Source organism: Rhipicephalus microplus, chromosome X (genome assembly GCF_043290135.1).
Source record: "Rhipicephalus microplus isolate Deutch F79 chromosome X, USDA_Rmic, whole genome shotgun sequence".
NCBI classification, from domain to species: Eukaryota; Metazoa; Arthropoda; class Arachnida; order Ixodida; family Ixodidae; genus Rhipicephalus; species Rhipicephalus microplus.
In genome coordinates this window covers 179,769,086-179,791,770 of record NC_134710.1, presented here as the reverse complement: position 1 = coordinate 179,791,770, position 22,685 = coordinate 179,769,086, and the positions used below count along the sequence as shown (strand labels likewise).

Sequence of the window (22,685 nt, the reverse complement as noted above, 5' to 3'; positions counted from 1 at the left end):
TTTAGACGTTATAGCAGTCTAAATGAGAGAAATGCGTGCACATTTAATGCATTGTCTGGTGAGTCTTTCCGAGAATCACGTCGGTGCATCCGCGCATACGTTAGATTGCGTGTCAATCTCGGAGGTTCTGCAATGCCAGCCAAAGCAGGCGTCCTATAGCGCTATACAGGGCTGCTTCAACGTCTCGTTCGTGAGTATAACTATGTTTTTTATTAAACATACTGTAAGAGCGTTAACGGTGGAATATTAAAAAATAAATAAAACAAGAGAAGAAACACACGAATCTATTTCGTCTCATCCTCCTGATTCTTTCCTTTTCGTAATACTGCACTATTGCAATATGTTTCGCGGTCCAATATATGCACAGACTCCCCTTTTCAGTACAGTGGCAGTATGCTGTTTAGGCCACCGTGGTTAAGGCTCATTGCGTGCGCCTTTGACAACGGTCAGCTGGTGCTGTGCCATAACGAAGCACAATTACTTGTCATGCTTCAGCACCGATAATGAGACCAAACACATAACATACACACGGAGAAGTAAAAAACACACGAGAGGGAAGCAGTCGCCTATATGAGTATTTCAGCGTAAGCAGCTGCAAAAAGTGCACAAGGAATGGAACGAACATCACGCTATATATATTCAGCATTATTTCTATAGTATGTAGCACAACATTCATTTGGGCTCCTTGGTATTTGTTCATTTTAATGCAATAAGTTGGGTGCACTGACCAACAGAGACAAAGGAAGAAAAACGCAGCTTATCATCCTTTGTAGGTGAATCTGCTCACGATTCGCAGCGCGTGCTCCAAATCAAGAGGTTGTTTGTTCGATTCCCCACGATAGTTGGTTGCTTTTAAATGCGAAGCATTTTTTAGCAGACTTCGATCAGTTTTACCGTATCTATCTATCTATCTATCTATCTATCTAGCCGCCTACAACTTTTAGCTCTCCTCGCCGTTTGGATAACGGGAACTATACCAAAATTGGTATGGTCTAACATCACTGGGTGACGAGCATAACTGACTAGTCAAAACATGAAAATCATGACATATGTGCCATGATTATCATGATTTAAATCTGATGGTCTTGATGCTTTTGCGGTAGTTTCGTTCACTTAGCATATTGCAAAACTAGTATGGGTGTGACATGACTGCATGGCGAACATAAGTAACAGGCTCTCATGTGAAAATCATGGCATGCATGTCACGTAAGTCATTACTATACGCCACGCTCATGGTGCGCTCGTGGTCGTTTCACTAGCTTCACATATACGATTTGGTATTACGTGACGTGAACGAATGACGAAGATATATTACTGGTGCAGACAAGATAATTATGGCATGAATGTCATGTAAGAGCATGAGAACATACCACGCTCATGATGCGCTCGCGGCCGTTTCGCTAGCTTCCCATATACTAAATTCGGTGTTAAGTGACGTGAATTGACGACGAAAGTAAATGGCACGTCCAAAAATGATAATCATGATATGCATATCATGTAAAACATGACTACATGCAACGCTCATAGCGCGCTCTTGGCCGTTTCACTAGCTTCAAATACACCAAATTTGGTATTACGTGACGCGAATGGAAAACGAACATAAATCATCACATGGAAGTCATGTACGGCATAATTTACGTCAACCTCGTAGAGTAGTGCTGATTTTATTGTGACATATCAGCCTTTCTTATTCGTGCTTCACATATCATCGATTCCCACTGTGCGTGAGATCTGTCTTTTTGTTGTTGTTATTGGTTCGCGCTGCCACGCTGCTGTGGTATTTTGTTTTGTTTTATTGCGATAGCAATTATATGGATACTCTCGACTATATTTTGCCGCCGGTGTCACTAGCCATATATATATATATATATATATATATATATATATATATATATATATATATATATGGGAAAGAAGTATATACCTAAGGGCTCGTTTTTCCGTGATTTAACACAATATCAATGATGTCTAACAGACAGCAATGCCAAGGAATGTACAGGGGAAGTTATTAGAACCAATGGAATGTAAATAGGAAGAAAGAAGAAGTGGATGAAAAAAATAACCAGCCGTGAGCAGGAACTTGCTCACGGCTGGTTCCTGCTCACGGCTGGAATCCTGAGCTGGTTCCTGCTCATGGCTGCTCACAATGCAGTTTTTCTAAATTTCTTAAATAAACAATCGTGGATGCGTGCAGTTCTAAATCTTTCTCGCTCTGTAATGCTACATTGAGTACTTTACAATCGGGCAATGCCACCTTTTGTCAACAGGGTAGGCGTGAGTTTCAATTCTCCGCCGTGAGCCCACATCATAGATAATATGTATTTAGGTCATAGGCATAAAATTATTTCATGTTGGTTAAGTTTCTCATCATACATAAGTTACACAGTTACTACAGCTTGAATTTCTCATCGCATACGATGATCGGTCTGCTTAATATGCAGTGAACATGTATTCTAAAGGAACATAGTTATGAAGTGAGTGCTTAAAAATTGAAGATGCACTATTTTTAGAAATGAAGCTTTAGGCATACATTCTACATTCTTATTGCCTGCAAATCTTTGTTGGTGTTCATGCAGTACACTAAACAACTGCTTAGTATTGAGGACAATCTCTTTTTCGTATATAAATGTCGATATAACTTGAGCACTATCTCGCAAACAAGCACTCCTGAAATCAATCGGTGGCGCATGATGCGAATCTGTGCAAATGCTGGATCAATAAAGGTCACATATATTACACACTTCTTGTTGAGTTCACTTTTTCATAATACTTGCTTGGAAGCTGAAGTTGTTTTCTCCCTGATACTTCTAGAGGTTTCGGCTTTAAATACGTGTCATCTTGCAGTGTGGCTTTCGATAAGTCAGGACCACGTACGTTTTACAGCAAAAGCTGTTATGCGATCATAACTCCACCGCCTCCTCCGCCGCCGCCAGTGTCCGCAACGCATCTCGCGAAATTAGAAAAACAAACTAGTACCAAGGACACACTGGGGCTCAAACCCGGGTCGGCTGGGTACCAGCCTATTATTCTACCACTGAGCGACGCCGGTTCTTGGGACTTGTTGGCGAACTTGCTTTAGGCAGGCTTGATGTCGGGAAAGCCATAGCGCTAATACGACTTATAAAGCGTTTTGAAACAGCGAAAAAACAAGCAGTCGTCGCAAAATGTGAATCGCGTAACCAGTGGGTCGTCCAATGTTCCAACCCATTACAAAATCTTGTTCTTGTTCACCTATTAACTCTGGCGCATGTCCACTTCAAGCATAATTTCTCATCGTCGCCAGCCACAGCATGAACAATTGGCACAAAATTCCTTGCAAGTGTTAAGCGGATACCACACTCCTCAGAAAAATGGTCAAAAATAGCATATAGTGAATGCAGGCCTACTACCAAATAACTTTATTATTAATGTCGTAGTAGGCATCAAGCAAGTGTGCTAGCAGCAGTTACCCAATGAGTGTTTAGGAAAGGTTCTGAAGGCTGCTCTTCTAGCTTTCGCTGTGACTCTGCTGCGCCTTCCGCGCAGGCCTGGCGTTTTTAACTACCTCTGTGATTCTAGATTTTAATGACAGCTGTGCAGAGAATTTTCCCTTCGTTGTGGTAGGCGCTATAGCTTTTAAAAGTTAATTTATAAGGAAGCTGATGTGCTCAATGAAATCTGGGACGTTTCCCTGCTATAAGAAAAAAAAACACACTACCACATTTAAAGAACACAATCTTGCTCATTACGACAACATTTACGTGCTTGGTGAACTTGTGCTGTAGGTGCTCATCACTTTTTCAATTTACTATTTGAAGAATTTCATTGAACATATGTACAAAGGCTGATGCAATGGAGTGCAGCCGTATAAGCTATAGCACATGTTTAGTAACTTCTATGAGGTAAACACAGTTAATTAAGACAAAACAGTTTTAGTGCAGTTTGTAAACTGTCTAACAAGAAACAATTAAAGATTGGAAAGCCTGTTATTGCCCCTAACAATGGAGTCTTCATTTTGTAATGCCAATAATATTTCTGAATATTCACACGCCAACCATGCATGATATTATTATGAGTCACATAGTAGTGGGCACATTTAGATTGAATCTGGCTGCCAGGGGTTGAAATAAATTACATTGTAGCCTCGCGGTTACACCTTTTATTCACAAATTTTTCATATTTCCCAGCTTCCATTTTTAGGGTTCATTTAATTCACCTGCACCGATGGGAACTGGTACACGGCCGTGCACGAGAAGTTCAGGAATTGTGCAGCACTAGTTTAGCAGTGCAGGCACAGTGTGACATCAGAAGCGAACGACAAGGTGCCGGCAAGGTGGAAGCCTTATTTCTGTTCGCTTAATTTAATGCGGCATAAACACAATGGCAAAACACACTACGTCAGTAGAGGCGGTTACGGCACTTACGTCTAAATGCTGCGTCGTTTTCTCAGCTGTGCGTGTGGCTGCATCAAACTGGCACCGTCAGTGGAAAAGGTGCAGGAAAATCATGAACTAGTTTTAGTGTTCTACCTCTCCTGCAGCTTTTTTAATGAATGGCGCGGTACAGAGGTCACCAATGCTGCACCAGTGCATATTATTTATTCAAGTAAACAAATAAACTCAGTTAACTAGTGAACAGTACTGTGTTATACTTATATGTAATGGTACATCATAACGCATGTATCATTTGGGGTTGCTTCTTCATGAGGCATGTCATATAGCAGGTACCTTGCCCATTGTACACAGCTGCTTTCATGTCAGGTAGGTCAGAAGGCTGTGGCAGAAAAAGAAGTATTTCTGATTTAGGTGACGCTTTTTTGTCACACAATAGCAAAACCCCACCCATAATTACATGATGCTTCTCAAGTGCCACTGCGGTAAACTATTAACTCATAGGTGTTTCGCACAAATATATGGGCAAGATACGAAGACAAATGTGAGACGACAGTGTTGTATTTGCCTTCTTTCATCGCAATGGCCTAATTTGCGTTGCCTGGCGATAAACTGTCATAATTCACTATTGAGTCAGTGACTCGCTCCCACGTGAAGCCACGCCGCAAGTAATGTACGTTTTTTTTTTTTGGGGGGGGGGGGGGGGAGGGTGACAGATTATGACACGTTGAAAAGTTAATATAGCATACGCCACCGCCATGTGACGCCTACGCAAAGTCATTGGCAAAAAACTACAAATGTTGAAATTAACCAAATAGTCCAGCAAGCAACCATCCTTAAAATAGCTAAAGCGGTTTTTGCTCACTGGTCTGTAGTTGTCGGGCTTAAAACGGGTGTTCATCCGATGAATGCTTCAACGGTCGCTTCGTTCCCTCGCGAATTCAGCTGAGTGCGTTTCGCGAAAGCATTCAAACGAGTGAAAATAAACAGAACGAAATCGAGTGTGTCATCCGGCAGTGGCTCGAAATATTTACAGCGAAACGAAACAGCGCGAGACCCATCGCAATGCAGCGTGAGCCGTTACCTGCTGTCGCAACCGTTGGCCGCCGTATATTTTGAAATTAAGATAATAATGTCGATAAGCTGCTGGTAAATACCAGGCAGCTGGAGCAGAAACTATTAAAGAAGAACGATGACGCAGCACAGGGTTGAGAAAAACGACCTGGTATAAGGGCAAATAATTTATTTAGGTGTAGCGTTACGCAAATACGTAGTATTCAATTATTTTAGAATTGAAATTTGGCTTTGACGAGGGTGTCCCTACAGGAAAGTGCAATTGTACGTATAGCGGCGCCACTGTGAGGCACAATGCAGAGGTTAGTAGATCCAATCCGGGTGTTTGGAATCCGATTGTGCAGCAGTCGATTTTTTCGCCCTCTACAGGTGAGCCGTATAACTTAAGAGTTCCCTGGGCCTGGCATATAGCGATAAGTTTGGCGGAAGTCACGAGCTTTTGCAGGGTGGTTGTGAGAATTCTTGGTCACGTCGTCGTCTCGTGTCGTGTGCATCACCACTGATATCACCACGTTGTTGAGAGCTGGCTGGAATTACGAATGTTCATATTTATGCAGCCCTTGCACTTCGCAAATGTTGCAATGTGTTAGGAGCCTACAGTGCGCGTTGGTCTTCACGGTTGCGATTTAAGTTCATATCACTCGCGGTCGAAAGCAGTTGTTTTCGAAGCTCGCGACCACTTGTTCGAAAATGTTTGGTGCCGCAGCTTCAGTGTTTTGCTTTGGCACTGTGCTATTGCGTGCCTCAGCGATGGAAGGCCAGAATTCCAAGGTGAAAATGGCAGAGCCTACGGCTATTAATGCGAGGGTGACCGTGAGCCGTTTCCATGTTCGACGGTCACAGCTATCGGAAAGGTGTACATGGCCTACTCTGCTCACGAGAGCTTAATTGCCGAGTCAAGAATTACAGATGTGCTTGACACAGTAAGCCGATTTATTGTTTTAATTATCGTATCCTGTTTACATTTAGCACGCGGTAATCTCACATTTGGCCAAGTTTTGTTCGATATTGTCGCAGTCCGCCGACCCTCGCTGCTGCGAATGATATTCGTGTAGACGTACCATGGCAGACACGGGCAAAGAATGATTCAGAGGTGCTTCATCTGGCTAATTAGCGAGACCAAATAACACTTCGCTGTTACTTTAAGATCCGTACCCCGAACTTACCTTACCGTATCTACAAAATAAAACAACCTACGCGTGGTGATTCGCGCCGTTGCTCTCTTGCATTCAGTACAATGAACACGAAGTGCAAACGGCTGAAAGTTTACTGTACATGCACAATATGAGCCGTAATGAGGCTGCGAATGGCACACAAGCACTCTACAAGCGAGCATCGCAGCACGTTAGCTCTTAATCAGCACAAAAGTTTCGCTTTTGCAGCTCGTCTTTCAGATGGCGGCGGCAGAGCAGCTCGGCGCATCCGAAATAGGCTTGCTCGGCTCGCCTCCCTCTCGCCGGTGCCAGTTGCGCATGCGCGAGCCGCCAAAGCGTGACCAACCTTGCGAGGAGTCCTCTACTCTTCCCTACTTCCGGCTTCACAAAATGCGATTTAACGACCTCTCCTCAGTATTCCTTCTTCCATGGGGAGAGGCCACAGCCTCTTATTCAGCCACTTACGCTGGCCCGACCGCGCTAGCACGTGCCAGCGCGTTCTGACTATAGGATACAACGCGTTGCTTCATTGTGCGTCTGCAGAATCTCGTTCCTCGACGCCATCACATGCTTGCTGAGAGAGTGTAAGGGTGTGAGGGCACATCGCTTCGTACCCCTCCCCTTACACCAGTAGGAACGGGCTAGTGCGTGAGCGCGTTCTTGCAGTGCGGGGGCCAGCTGTTGCGCATGCTCAGTAAGGGTGGTCACGCCCCACACTAACGACTAAAACTCCGTTATAAACTGCTTCGCATCTGGGAACAACTCACTGCGATGTTGCTAAAAGTGAGCTACGGCAGTGGCCGTTCTGTTGTTCACTTTATCGGGTATTTCACGCACCTAATTGCTCTTGATTTAAAGCATACGACCCATTACATAGAATGCAGCCATATGCGAAAGCTTCACTAACACAACCGACTTTTAACTTAATCGATTACATTTTATCATGCATAGGTCGGCGAGCCCACTCATGAGTCGACTCAAAGCCGTGAGTCTGAGTCAGAATGAGTCCGAGTGAGGAATATTTTCGTGCATCTGAGGCCGAGTGAGTCTAAAGCGCAGGATACGAGTGAGTCTGAGTGAGTTTAACTTTTTTAGCCGACGGAAGGTCCCATGTACTCATCTTCAGCATTACTATCAGCCTTGCCTGTATTTTCGTTTATACTCACATACTCACAGGTATACCGAAGCAGTGTCGTTCATACTACAGCACTATGCACTACAGCACATCAAAACTCGAGACATGAACCCCAACTCTCGTAAAAAATCTAACGTATACAAATTGCACGCACTTAGCTTATCTTTTTTTGGTGTCTGCAGAGGACTAACCTGCTTGCGTCGCAGTTTTGCAAACTGTATAGTTGCTTCATGATGAACCTCAGGGGGCCACATGCACTGCGCACCACATGTTTGCTAAAAATTCCAAGAATACCTGTCACTTGGCTCATCGAAGTATGTCTGGCGGACATGCCGATTCTTGTTTACCCTCTTTTTCTTTCCTACTATAGTCGCCGCTTTTTCCTTTCTGCCATACATCTTCTCCTACATTGTCGTTGCCATGGGCCGAAATCCTGCAATCACAGTCACACTTAACTTCCCTGTTCGCACCGAAGCCTTCGGGCGTCGGTGATTGGGCAACCCACTCTTCTGCTTTCGGTACCTGCGGGGGCTCGCACTTCGGACACGATAATCCATGCTCGACGGGGAGTGGTAAAGAAGCCGCCGGCTGGTTCACTTCGGCGCTTTAATCGGCGGTTATTTTAGAAACCGTCAGTACGATGTTGGCTTCAAGGCTATAGAAAATTGCGCGCGACATGTACGGACTTTAGAGACGAAGAAGGTAGTGAGGCAGAGGCTTTTTTTTTTTGTTCTTGGACTGCTCGAATGTACACCATATTGTGTATGGCACTGCGCTGAGCGCCAACAAAAGCTCCAGAGAGATTTTCCCACAAAGACATAACACATTCAAAGAGCAAATGTGATCACAAGAAGACGACGAGATAGGCATCTTCAGGGAACACCGAGAACGGCGACTCGCTTGCTGACGGCTGTGGCTCACTTTCACAGATCTATGGAACTGCGGTGGTGGTGACTCGGGGACCAAGAATAGGGAAAATAACTTTCTTTCAGCACGAAAGCAGTGTACGTTGGCGACAGACGAGGAGTTGACAGCTTTCATATATGTAACACTTCCCAGCCTGGTGCATTCCTCTGGGAAGTAGCTAGAGCATGCTTTTTATTGCATGACTTAATAAATGATGTTCGCAGAAGTTTTCTTTCTTTTACTCAGCAGCCCCGGTTAACATAAAATTTATGTAGACTGAAGCTATAGACGTCTGCCAATTTTTCCATTTATTGGGGTTAGTATATTTCATAGTCGGTTTTATAAATGAAAAAAAAATTGATTATGTGGTTAGCAGTGCGTACATGAGACAGGCAGCTATGATTCACTAGGGTATATTTTGTGTGAGGCAGGTATCTTCACAATAACCGAAAAGTGGACAGTGCCTCGCTTATGTTCAAGGCATAATTGGCTGAAGCGAATAGGGCCTGGCTTGTTTCAGCAGAGTTTTCAATAACTTAAGAACTTACCTCTCTGCCTTTTTGTGAAGAGGTACGGTCACCCTTGACTGATCAGACATTGCAAAATTAAGAAACACTTCGGTTCTTTGTGAAATTTCTCTATGACACAGGGTTGGAGGTGGCTGAATGACATTTCTGATTGCCTCCAAATACCGCTCGTTGAATAGCAAGAAATGAATGAATGAATGAATGAATGAATGAATGAATGAATGAAAAACTTTATTAATTGACGGTATGACGTCTACGCAGGAAGGAAGTGAAGGAAGGAAATAGAGAAAGGATAGGCAGAGGAACCTAACCAGAAAAACTTCCAGTTGGCTACGCTACACTGGGATATTAGCGATGGGGAATAGAAAGGTGCGAAAGCGAAAAGGGAAGACACGAAGAAAAAAAAGTGAGGCAGTGAATTGACTGCAATATGCGGGACAGCATCACAGGTTAGGGGCGTTCGCACAAGCCCATCGTCCTCAAACAACACAATTGAGAGGGCTTTCACTGCTTTGTGGGCCATCGAGAGATGTGGATTGTGCTGCAGTAGCATGTGCACCGAAAGGGGATGAACGTCCAGTCACTGGCTGTGCAGTAATTGTGTCTTCGGGGCAAAACGACAACAGTGGCACAGCAAATGTTCAATGTTTTCTTCTGTGCCGCAAACGTCGCATGCCGTACTTTCATTCATTCCGATTAACGTTGTATACGCTTCCGTGAAAGCAACTCCTAATGAAAGGCGATAGGGGAACGAAGTTTCACGTCGATAAAGGCCGTATGGAAGTCAGAATTGCAGTGAAGGGTTGAGTTAATACAATTTGGTGTGCATTAAGTTTGACGCGTTCCCCTCCGTCAGTGCGTGTATGCGGGCCAGTTGTCGAATCTGCCCCACAGCGTCTGTCCTTGAAAGCGCAATCAGAACGATCTTCTCTTGGTGTGATGTGCGAGCAGCGTTATTTGCGAAATTATTTCCACTGATAGCAGAACGGTGTCGCGGGCCATACGAACAGCTTGTTTTCGAAATTCGATGCCTTCTCCACACTTCACACGAGAAAGGGCATCATGTGACGCTTCAATGGCTGCCAAGTCACTGCGGCATCATAGGGAACGAACATGCCGATACTGCAGCGCCGAAGCCCTTGAAGGAACACGAGAAGAAGCCATACCACTTTCGAGGACCGATGCTGCCAGTAATCTGCGACGACTTGCGCGTGAAATTACGTTTTCACTATGGTGCCCACCAAGCATCGATACGAATCGTCAACACCACCTGTTCTCTTTGATGGCTCTCCGCATGCCCACTGGACTCGACCGAAGAGAAGCCACCCTTCTTCATCGCCTATGGCTAGGAGTGGAATTTACAAAATCTTATTCCTTTGTCATAGGAATGGCCGACAACACTCTGCGATGTCTGTCATTGCGAAGAGACGCTACACCACATCCTGTGTGACTGTCCGTTGTATGAAATCCAGAGACAGTCACTGGTGTCTGCTTTTGCGCGCATCGACAACAGCCAAATGTCTGTGGACACTATTCTGTCAAGTGCCCGAGAGAAGACATTGCAACAGAAGGCGACGAAAGCTCTGTTGAAATTCCTACGCGACACCGACTTGGACAAGCGACTGTAACAGCAATGTCACACACCGCGAAAGACAAGACTGGACTATGACTCAGTGTGCGCGCGTGTGCTGCCGAATGTGCTGTTTCTCTCTTCCCTCCCTGCTCTCTTTCATCTCCCCCATCCCTCTCCCATGCGCAGGGTAGCAAACCGGCTGCCTATAGGCTGGTTAACCTCCCTGCCTTTCTTTTCCCTCTATTTTCCTTCCTTCCTGATAGCACAATGTTTACGTAACCCCTGCAAGTCAATGTCGAGTCTTTTTAGTATGACGTGAATGTGAAGTTTGACGGTTTTATACGTCAACTGTTTCTGACATCCGCGTCAGAGAACCACGGCGGCAGGCACTATAACGCCAGTTTTGAGTCGGAAAACACGGCCCATTTACTTGGGCTCTCAAAATCAATAAATTTTAGCTCGTTGCATAGAGCTACGAATTCTGATGCCGCAGGCGTCGTCGCTTGTGGAGCAATTTAGATATATCAACAAGCTGCTACAATAGACAAAACGGAAAGATTGCCGCCAATCTATACAAAACTGCAAATTCGTCCGCAGATCCCTCTGCCGCGAATGGTCTTGCTCCTTGTGCCAATTAAAAGTTAATTTAGCCTCAGCAGACTCTGTCTAAATCCACGATGTTTAGGCAGATTATTGAGAAAAATTCAAAGCAGTTTTGTCCCCAATCGTTATCTTTGAGTGTATTTTATTGTTTACAAAGACATTCTTATGACAGCTTCGCAAATTTTACCTTGCTCTGAGGGTAAATATGACCATTTTGATGCTGCAGAAACGTAATTTAAGGACAGGACATAATTCAATTTTGCAGTTGGTGTTCTTGTAATATGCAGCAAAGAAGTACCAACTAATCAGTCTGTGACATTTCTCCGAGTGCGAAGAGCAGATTAGGTCACAAGCTTCGCCGGGAAAAGAGAGAGAGAGAGAAATAAATAAAAGGAAGAGACAGGGAGGTTAACCTAGACGAACTGGTTGGCTACCCTGTACGGGGGTGGGAAAAATACGTAATAAAGTCCTTGTGTCATGATAAGCGCATCGGTAGTAAGAGGAAAAAAATGCAGGGCGGGGTGAGGGGCAGAGGGGGGGGGAGTTTGGAAGAATAACCAAGAATAGGCCCTATTGGATTCACTACAATTGAGAAAGGAGAATGACTTACAGAATTTACAATAAAAGAACGTGTAGAAAAATATCAAAAACAACGTAGACATCGGCAAAAAACATGGAAAGACATTAAAAAATTGGGGTAGGACGATAAACAGATCGGGAATAAAATACTCCTCGGCTGCATCCTACTTATTTCCACAAAGAACACTGGCATAGCATGTGTTTGTCGACCAGTTTTTCACTATATTTAATTATTTTTGCAAGAAATACTCCTTGGGCGAGTTGATTGATGTTTAACACATATTTACCAGCGCAAAAAGCTACACCGCCGTGTGTATGTGTTCCTTCTTAAAAGCCCCGTCTTTTTATGCTGGTAAGTATGTATCATCTTTGGCATGTCAATTTACCATGTGCCCACATTTCGCCAATCTTCTATAGCCGTTGTGCATGGGCGTTGGCAGAGTGGTGCAAAGGATGCAGTTTCAAAGTTCACACCATCATATGGCCCACTTATATACATGTATTCTGTTCTGTCTTTTCTCGAAAAGCACGGCACCTCGTCATCGTGACGTCGCTCAGATTCGAGGTTTTAACTTCAGCACAGTCATGCGAACAGTATAGCACCAGAAAGAAAAAAGTTTTTCCTTTAAATTCACGATGTTGTGGTGATGTCACAGCATGCTATAGTGATGTTTCAGCATGAGCATAAAAAAATCCATGGCATCATACGTGGAGTATAGGAGGAAAATAAGCATGAGTTCTTCCCATCATCCTTACTTACGTAGCACTTAATCAGCCACACAGCAGAACCATCGCTTCGCATGAAATTTCTACGGGTCTTCTTAGACGCTTCTGTTTTGTTTTTGTTTGTTTTATTTGTTTTTTAGCCTGCATGGTCTCCCAAACTCGGCGAGGGGGCGCTGCGTCGCACGCGTTTCGCCGCCTTTCCAGCAAACGCCGGTCGCCCGGTACCCCACTCCCGCCTTCTGCCTGCACACTCTCAGCACATTCACACGCTGTAATCTGGTCGCCATGCGCCTGCAGCGTCACCTCAGCCTCCGACTTGCTCCGAAGGTTTAAAAAGGTTGTAAAAACGATTTCACGGTGGGAATGTCACGAGAATCTATAGAGCGATTCATTGATAACCTTTGCGAGACTAAGCAAGTCGAACACGATGTCTTTGAGCGAGTGCTATATATAGGTGCTTGTCGATGGTGAACAGCCGCCTTTCTATGACATTAAAAGTGAGGTGGTGGTGAGAATTCTATATATGTGTTACCAGTAAAACGCGCATTTGCTGCGGCAGTCGTGTCTTCTCGGAGCTGTCGGCAAACCACCACCGCGCTTTCGCGTGCGTTTGTATATAGCTTTCGGATTTCGATTGATTGGATGCCAAGTTTTACACGCGGCTTTAAATTGATTAGGATGTCAGTGTGAAGAGACACAACTTACGTCTGCTTTGTTGAGTTCCTGGCGGCATTGTAATACGCAGTGTTCAGTTTCATAAAAGTTTCACTTTTGCCGAGGTTTTCATTGGATGGTATAACAACGTCGTATCGTATATAGGTTCAATGTCGCCTTGAATTTTTTACAGGTCTTTGAAAGCATAGTAATGCGCATAAAAAAGTATTTTATGTCTAATTCAATCATGCATGTTTCTGGCTGCACATCTTTCATTTCAGAAAAATATCCACGCCTGATCACGCATCGTGTTCACTGATTCGAATGTCACTTTGGTTGCTTTGACAGCTCGCTTGATCGTCGTGATAATTCACAATAACCACTAGGACCCAACATGTTTTAGTTACGCTGAAATTTGCCCCTAATAATCACGTCTAATTTCGCGAAACCACCGAAAATTTTATTGCTGCCTTGGTTCTTTTTTCAACTCGTTTTCATAGCGGCAACTGTATATCGCCCGCAGCTCGGGCGCATGTGAGGATATAGTATTTTACGTGCAAAAACCATGATATCAGTACGAAACACGCCGTGGTGTAAGACTCCAGATTAATTCCGGCCACCTGAGGGGGTTTTTAACGAGCACTTATGTCTGTTTATTTATTCATTTATTTATTTCAGGTACCCTCATGGCCCAGAGGGCATTGTTGAGGGGAGTGGTACAGGATTAGGATGTTGAAAGGTGTTCGAATTGTACAAACATTGCACACATATGAGCAAGTATACAAAAGCACTGAACAAACAAGTATCCAGCGGTGCGTAGAAGTATACAAAAGTTTAACACAAATCTACACAGGTATTGCCTCTAGCATGAAAAGATAACAAAACTAACATTGACAACTGCATGCATATGACACATTATAAGGTAAATAAACACTGTGAAAAAAAAAGTTCAAGCTACACAGAAGTGAAGTAATCAGACACTGTTTTCCTACACTGGTCAATATTGTTAGTAAGCACTAGGGATGGTGGCAGGCGATTCCACTCTAATGTAGTTCTAGGAATAAACGAATTTGAATATGATACAGTGCGACATTTCGGGATACCAACTTTGCAAGAATAATCTATGCGCAATGAAACATGAGCAGGGGGTAAGATAAGAGCAGTTTTAAGGGTGGCGTTCAATTTATAGATTTTAAAAAAAAGGCACATGCGCGATATCTTCCTGCGCAGTGTGGGTGGTTCAAGAGATAGAGTTGCTTTCATTTGCGTTACGCTTGATAAACGGCCGTAATCGTGAAGGATGAAACGCGATGCTCTGTTTTGTGTTGCTTCAAGTGCATTTATTAGTGAATTATTGCATGGATCCCATACTGAAGACGCGTATTCGAGTTTAAATCGAACAAGTGACTTGTACAATAACATTTTAACAGAAGCGGGGGCTAGAGAAAAATGTCACCGAATAAAACCAAGCGTCCGGTTAGCATTTAAGATAATAGAGGAGACGTGCATATTCCAACTCAGGTCTGCTGTTAAAATAGCCCTGAGGTATTTATAGGACGACACTGGTAGCAATGGGGAGCTGCTTATTCTGTAAGAAGAAGGGTTTAATTTGCGTTGGCGTGAGAACCGCATTACTTTACATTTATTAATATTAAGTGTCATATGCCAAGTCGAGCACCAATTATCGATAGCGTCAAGGTCCTGTTGAAGCAAAGAAACGTCAGTAGCATTTTTTATTTCACGGTAAATAACACAGTCATCGGCAAAAAGTTTCACAGAAGAAGTCAGATTGCGAGGCAGATCATTAATATATATAAGAAAAAGCAGTGGACCTAAAACTGAGCCTTGTGGGACGCCTGAAGTGACAGGTAGAGTTGAAGAGTTAAAACCATTAACATGAACAAATTGAGAGCGATCTGTTAGAAAACATTTAATCCACTTAAAAACGTTAGGGTCGATATTCAGTTGGCTTAGTTTGTGAAGAAGCAGGCTGTGGGGAACGTTATCGAATGCCTTACAAAAGTCTATGAATATGCAATCAGCCGCGGAACCATTATCAAGTACAGAATGAAGGTCGTTTGTGAAGGCTACCAACTGCGTTTCACACGAAAATAATTTTCTAAAGCCATGTTGCTCAGGTGAAAAAAATTAGAATGATTCAAAAAATTTTGCCAAGTGGGAAGCGATGACGTGTTCAAATATTTTACAAGAAATACTCGTTAACGAAATGGGGCGATAGTTCGAAGCAGAATGTTTGTCACCAGATTTATGGAGTGGAATCACTGTACCTATTTTCCAGTCATCTGGAATCTCCCTTGACTGAAGGGACTGATTAAATATTTTGGACAATATTATAGCAGAATGAACCGAGGTCTTTTTGAGCACTTTTGTATTAATGTCATCGGGACCACAACTAGAAGATAATTTTAGGCTCTCAATAATGCGTACAATGCCATCAAAATTAAAATGAACAGGGTCCATGGGGAAATCATAATGAGTGTGACAGGCAGGGAGTGACGAGTTAGTACAACTGAAAAATGCTTTTGCAAACGTGTCATTCAGAGCGGCGGCGCAATCAGCGTTGCTAATTCGGTTTGACTGCAAATTGTCAAACAAGAGAAATTGTCGAATCATCTGTATCCTTAATCAGACTCCAGAATTTTTTAAGGTTTGTGGAAAGAAGTTCAGGTAATGTAACATTCATAAACTTATGGTTTGCTTGCTTTAAAGCTTTCTTATATGTACATACGACATCCTTAAGTGCTGACCAGTGCTCCGATTTTCGAGACCGCTTTGCTCTGATGAAGAAACGCCTTTTTTGTTAGCAAGGCGTTTTAATGCACGGCTGAACCATGGAAACTGACGGTTAGTGGTAATGACCTTTTGGGGAATATGATGTATAATTAAATTGTGAATTGTACTTTTAAACAGGTGCCAGTTTTCAGTGACCGATCTCCCGTCGAAACCAACAAGAAATTCATTTAGAAAAATCTTCAGCCCATCATTAATGGCCGAAAAGTTAGCCTTTCCGTAATCGTAAATAACCTTAGGGTTATTATGGAACAAACGAGTTGGGACATTCAACATTACGTGTATTACGGAGTGATCGCTAATTTTCGGTAAATAGCTGATGTCGGTGACAAGATCGGGAGCTGTTGTTAACAATAGGTCAAATGTGTTAACGTGGAATCGGTTATTTTTGTTGGCTCAGTGATAACCTGAGTCAAAGAAAACGTTGAACAGAGTGCCACAAAAATTGATGATTCGCATGTTTCTTCACTTGAGATAGCGGGTGACTGCCAGTTAACATCGGGAAAATTGAAGTCACCGAAAAGAAATATCTGCTGATTGGAAAATGTTGTGTAAATGGTGTTAAGAGTGTCGTGAAGATCATTACAAAAGCCTAGTGGCGTAGACGGCGGACGATAACATACACAGAGTAGAAACTTCGTGAAGTTAACAGATATTTGGACGCAAGTGAACTCAAGATTTGTAGTGACATTGACTTGTGAGCATTCAAAATTGTGGTTAACAGCAACTAAGACACCACCGCCACGCTTTGAGGAGCGATCGCATCGGAAAATATTGTATCACTTTTGAGCAGAAAAAATTTCACTGTCCCGTACAGATTCGTTCAACCAAGTCTCAGTTAATACGATAATGTCAGCGGCAGTAGTGTCAGCAGCACAAGAAATAGAATCGTGGTTACGGACTACACTTCGTATGTTAGTGAAAAGAACTGAAATGTTACTTGGCGCCCGCGGCACGTTATGTGGACGGACGGTGAGCTATAGTGGATGCATGTGGAAAGAGTTGAATGCGGAGCTTTATAGGCACTGGGGTTTCTGCATTTTTCCTTTACTTCACCGCTTACCTCGCAATACTCGTAACACTTATTGTTTAAAGTGAGTTTGTTATAGCGGAGTTTGAATTTTTTATCTGGAGCTGAGCGTTTCGCAAAGTCTACTAGAATTTTACGGGCATGTCAGGTAGCTGGCGAGAAGTCTTCACTAATTGTGATGTCTGATCCTTTAAGTTTCGTTTTTGCGCTGAGTACTTTTTCTTTTGTTTTGTAATTTGCAAACTTTTACTATTATTGGTCGAGCTTTGTCGCGATGCAGTGTGCCAACTCTATGCGCACGCGCGATATCGCTATCGACAAGATAGAGGACTTTTCCGAGTCCGCCCATGTTTCCGAGGGGTTATCAGGCACATTAAAAAATAAAAAGTTGTCCCTTTTCGCTCTATCTTCCAGGTCTGACAAACGTACTTTTAACAAAGTATTTTCGTTTTGAAGTGTGTTAATAGATTCTTTTACTGTAGTTATGTCTTCAGCATGCTCTTCCAGAGCTTCAAACCTGTTTTCCATGGAGCTTAACCTTTCAGATATGTTTGTGACCATCGCGTTCAGTTCAGCGTGTTTTGACGTTAAGCTTCCGATGGAATCGAGTATGCGCGCCTGACCATCCTCGATCAGCTTTGAACGGGCTGTGAGGTCCCTCAGCATTGTTATAACAACATCGGTCGTAGGCTCCGGTGGTACTTCAGACACCTGCGTGCCACCCTGTCGAGGTTTAGTAGGCCTCGGGTTAAGCTCCACATCCCCCGACAGTAACACTTTTAACACATCAAAACACTCATTTACATGATGTAAGAGCACTTGTGGGCATGGGAATACAACAAGAAAAGCGTTATTGGAGCGCTTAGAAGGAGCTTCACTAACCTGTAACCGGCAGAGACGAAAAATATTCGTAAGCCGCATCGTAGCGTTGCTCCCATTCCCACTAAAGTGGCACGGCTGGCCCGATGCGCTTATATCAGGCGGCGTTGCTGACGTAATCGAAGATGTCCAGTTTGATCCAGGGGAAGCCACAGGGACTTGCGTCAGGGTGGTCTCCCACGGCATGTCGGAGCGTGCGTCATGTAGCGCTGGTTCGGAGACGATCGGCGTTGAACGATAAGCGTCACCGCGAAGCCACTCGGGCAAACCAACAGCGCATGCGTCGACAACGAACGGCAGCTGTAACAGGCAGAGACGAAAAATATTCGTGAGCCGCATCGTAGCGTTGCTCCCATGCCCACTAAAGTGGCACGGCTGGCCCGATGCGCTTATATCAGGTGGCGTTGCTGACGTAATCGAAGATGTCCAGGTTGATCCAGGGGGAGCCGCAGGGACTTGCGTCAGGGTGGTCTCCCACGGCATGTCGGAGCGTGCGTCATGTAGCGCTGGTTCGGAGACGATCGGCGTTGAACGATAAGCGTCACCGGGAAGCCACTCGGGCAAACCGACAGCGCATGCGTCGACAACGAACGGCAGCTGTAACAGGCAGAGACGAAAAATATTCGTGAGCCGCATCGTAGCGTTGCTCCCATGCCCACTTGAAGTGTAAGGCATGATGGCGACGACGGAGAGAGTACACACACACCGAGTGCCACTTCTATATACATAAAGCGTCATCACAGCATGCGCTTCGAATATGCAATACCGACACGCCCTTTCTGCCATTTTTGCACCTAAATCTAACCACGATGTTACTACGTTGCGCTTCCATGGAAATGCAGCTGGCGTATGCGGGAATCGAACTCGTGACTTTGATCCTAGGATGGCAACAACTCAGCCTGCTCACTTATCGGTGACTGTTTCTTGAAAGACCTGTACTTATAAATGAGCAGCGCGAGCACGTAGCATAAACCTGTTGACACTTAGTGGTGACGAGAAGTCTACTGCCATAAGCTGAATAAATCACTTGCAGGGCTCACGGTACAGTATTTTAACAGTGGTGTACAAACTAGCAAGCTCAGCCACCAAAGATGGTGCCCAATCTCTAAATACACAGCGGTTGTGTATTTGCTGTATATAGCTTCAACTTACAAACGTGCTTCCTATTCATATGTGTCCGGCCATCAAGTTTTTTCCCGTTAATAGTTTGTAATACTGTGCACGACAAAGGATTATTCAATGTGACAAGACCGCGGAAGTATCGATAAACTGCCAAAATCCACTCTTGGCGCATTTGCTCCTCGCACTACTTGCATAGAAAACGGTAGAACTTGACGGGCAGTTTTCAGCTCTTCGACATTTTTAAACTTTTGCAGCGGCTGACAGTGCAGCAGAAGTGCATGTCTGCTTTCCAGGATGATGAAGTCACGGCGCCCATAGCGTGCGAAATGCGAGCCCTAAGGAACACGTTTCCCGTGCGCGCAATGGGAAAACCAAGCAAGCGTGGCCCGTCCGAGCGACCGGAGCTTTGCCCTCTCTCCGCCAGGGCGGTGAGCGGCGCTTCGCAAAGTTGAGCCTGTCTTCTCCATATGACACTGTGTTGCCAAGGTCGAAGGTGAAGCTTTGATTCGTAGCCACGGTGGCCGCACTTCACTGTTGTCGAAATGCAAGAACGTCCCCGTACTTATACTTGCCGTAGGTTAAAGGGAGCCAGGTGTTTAAATAAATCCCGAATTTGGAGTCCCCCACCCCTCGGGCATGCGCCATAACCATTTTGCAAGCACGTAAGGCTTTCCCTAATATTAAGTCCCTGTTAAATTCTGCCTTTCAGCGTCTTGACGTCTCGAAACGAGATGAGACCCAACGTTGTCATCTAGGAATCAACAGAGGGGGACGAACAAGCCAAGACAGTGTGAACGAGATTGATCGCGCTCTCTCGCTGCAGGTGGCGTCGGGTTGTGGACGATGGTAAGAGTGCCTTCTGATAACATCGGGCCCAGTTGCCATTTACCGCACTTTCCTCTTGAACCAAAAGGAGCAAGTAGGTATTTAATGGACACTTGCACTGCATGTCACACTTGGACGCCCAGTGTACATGAATGCGGCTATACCAGATTGCCGCGAAACATGTAGCAAAAGAAATTATTTTCCGCTCGATTCACAGAATAATCATAATCAATCAATCACTTGTTTAACGTGTCTGGAACAACCATGAAGTTTTAAAAACGCACGCTAAAACAAAACAACAAAAATAAACAATATAACCCAATCTACAGAAAAAAATACAATGAATAGAGGGAAAGCACGCGAACAAAAAACAATTCAGAATGGGAAGAATAAAAGGCCAGACAGGATTCATAGAACAGCAGTGATATATATATATTATAATTTTATACGTTCTTATATTACATTATTATTATACACAACTAATATTATAATATTAGTTGTGTATCTTCCGCTTGATTTTTTGCTTCCTTTCCATGATTCTCGTCTTGGCTGTTTATTCTTGCCATTTTGCACTGATTTCTTTTTTTCTGTGTATTTTCACTCTTTATTTGATATTTGTGAAGAGTGTCCATATTATATTGTTTATTTGTATTGTTTTAATGTTTTATTTCTTGTCTTATTGTTTGTATTGTATTGTGTTATTTTAGCGTGCGCCTGCACTAAGACCTCATGGTTGTTCCAAGGTATGTACGTTAAATGAACATTTGATTTACTTATTGATTGATTTGTTTATTTATTTATTGATCAAACTTTACATCCCGGAACCACGATATGATTATGAGTGACGACGTTATGAAGGACGTCAGAAATTTTGACCATTCGGTGTTCTTTAACGTGCACTGACCTTGCACAGTGCACCGGGCGTATTACTTCATCGAAATGTGAACACCACAGCTGGTATCAAGCCCACGACCTTCAGATCAGCAGCCTAGCACCGTAATAGCTGAACACCGAAAAAAAAGGCTGTTTTTCCTTCTCTTCTGTTTTTCAGTGTTTTCTCGCCGTTATTGCGTCATTTGTTGCCTTCTTTTGTGTTACTGAAGAAGTGAAAACGACAAGAGAAAAGCCCGAAAAGAAAAAAACGCAATAGCTGTGAGCTGTCCCTACAGCATGCTTACGCTGACGGAGACAAATTATTGACACCAGAACGACAAATTTAATGGCAAGCGATCTGTAGGCCCATATGTTATGTAACCCAATACCTTGCGTCATATTCGTACAGTGTACAAGATCCTTCTGTTTAGTCACCTCTGCAGTTGACAGAGAGTGCCATGATTTCATTGTATTGATACTTATGGAAACCGAATATAGCGTCAGACTTCCTACCATATTGCAAAAAAAGCTCACAAAGCCCCTTAGCATTCGCCTAAGATGACTCTAGAGCGAAAGCAATAATATTTTTTTTCCAGTCGATGTGTTCATCTTTCCCCGAACCGCTCTGAAATCTAATGGTTTTTTTTTACTGCTTCCGTTATGGGCCCGCTCACCTTTGACCAAGCGACGGTATCATGTGTTAACGTCATCGCCTGCCGTCATGTTCTGTGGCCCCACAACGTAGCTGTGGTGATGTCACAACATTTTACTATTTGTGACACGTTATGACATCATAAGATGACTTCATCACGTAATGACCAATTTTTGAATCTCTCATGTTGATGCCCATGCCGCAGGAAGACGGTCGACGCCGACGGTTAATTTTTGTGTTCTAAGACCTTCGCCGGAGAGGTTTCTAAAGTCCCAAGTACCAGTTGTATTGGTGCACGAAACGGTGCCAACAGCAATCGGCGCGAACGAACACAATCGCCGTACGGCCCCTCGAGATAAATCCATCAGAGTGGTCACGTTGTTTCAACAGCGAACATCATCGCTTAAGGGAAAATAGATCAAGCAGAGGAGGCTGTCAACAAGTGAGTAGCACACACGTGAAGTGCATCGGCGGCCCGGGAGCAAGCTGTGGCATTCGGCGCCCCCTGCACGCAGAAGCTCTTGCAGTCTGCCTGCGCCACGGTCTTTTTCTTTGTTTTATCTTCTAGCTCCGGTACGGGCTTGTGGCCCGGGCCTTTCAACTACGCCTTCAGAAATAGGAACCCTCCAGACCCGAAATAGCGTCCGCCCCGGGCAACCGCCGTTAGCCGCTGCTCCTCGACTCAGCTTTTGCGACCCGTCCCGTTCGAACGCTGGCTACTAAGTCTGTAGCCTGCTATGACCTGCAAAGCTCATGCTTGTTGAGAAAGTGCATATCCATCTGACCTGCACTGTACTGATCAGGAAGGCAAGACTGCTGTCATTTTGACTCCTCTTAGCTGCTGCAACTGCGAAGTCCTGCAACGTTGTCTCACCGCAGCACCTATAGAACAGAACATCATTTCAGTACAGACATACTGTGCGCAGTTCTCTCTCCTGTGACAGACTGCCGACTTGGTTGCGACAAGTCTTTATTTTGAGCACCTTGTCACCGTGGACAGTGGTCTCAGACAACAAGGAGAGGGACCAGTGAACGAACGGGCTATTCGGCGACCATAGCTTGTAAACAGCGAAAAGTTGTCTACTTGAGCGGGGTGCCTGTGAAGTCGACAGCCCAACTGCGCGTCGACGGTGGCGGTGACGACACATGAAATGCTGGGGCGTAGCGACTTCGAAACGAGCTCTGCTACAGC

The 22,685-nt window shown here is 44.3% G+C and overlaps 1 protein-coding gene across 1 annotated transcript in view; it reads right to left on the bottom strand.

Moving 5' to 3' along the window:
• LOC119177234 (cytochrome P450 3A24) overlaps positions 1-18,092 on the bottom strand; it is a 95,465-nt gene extending 77,373 nt beyond the window's left edge. Inside the window, exon 1 of the mRNA XM_037428658.2 lies at positions 18,025-18,092. The gene's annotated coding sequence lies outside the window, so the exon portion shown is untranslated. The remainder of the gene's footprint in view (positions 1-18,024) is intronic.
• Between the last annotated feature and the right edge of the window lie 4,593 nt (positions 18,093-22,685).